Raw genomic sequence first — 849 nt, forward strand, 5'->3', positions numbered from 1 at the left:
GTTCCAGGTGAGGGGGAAGATGTGGGAAAGGGGTCGGCGGCGAGATAGATGAGATCGGGGCACAGTGAGTGGCCTGGCGCTAGGTGAGCGGAGTGTGCGGGCTGGGCTACAGTAGGAGACCCATGATGTGAGGTAGGGTGGGCTAGTTAACTACATGCTTTAAAGCCGATGGTGAGGAGTTTGATGCAGAGGTGGATGGACAACCACCAAAGGTTATTGAGGAGTGGGGAAACATGGCCTGAACGTTTTTGTAGAAAAATGATCCGGGCAGCAGAGTGAAGTAGAGACTGGAGTGGGGAGAGACGGGGGCAAGGAGGTCAGCGTGGAGGCTGATGTATGAGTCAAGGCCGAGTGAGTAGGAGGGTCCCAGACGCTGACCCTGCGGGGAGGGGGAAGCGGGGGGCTGGGGCGGGGAGATAACGTGGGTCCCGGACTCTAGCAGTGTAGGCTGGAAACGTAGAATTCCGCTCTTCAAAGGAGCCCCGTGATAACCATCCATTCAGCAATCAATCAATCAGTCGTACTTATTGATTGGTTCTGTGAGCCCGTTGTGGGCAGGGAGTGTCTCTATCTGTTGCTGAATTGTACTTTCCAAGCGTTTAGTACAGTGCTCTGCGCACATTAAACACTCAATAAATACGATTGAATGAATGAATGATTGCCCCTATTGTGGAAAGCTGTGGGAATTTCGGTCTGCGGGTTGGTGAGGGAAACACATACACACATACCCATACTCCCTGCACACATACATGTTCACACTTACACACCCTCACTCTCAATCTGCTCTCAAACACACTCCCAAACATTTCTCATGCTGACACCCGTAAGTTCACAGACTCACATAGCCAC

This window comes from Tachyglossus aculeatus, unplaced genomic scaffold (genome assembly GCF_015852505.1).
Source record: "Tachyglossus aculeatus isolate mTacAcu1 unplaced genomic scaffold, mTacAcu1.pri scaffold_152_arrow_ctg1, whole genome shotgun sequence".
Taxonomy (NCBI): Eukaryota; Metazoa; Chordata; class Mammalia; order Monotremata; family Tachyglossidae; genus Tachyglossus; species Tachyglossus aculeatus.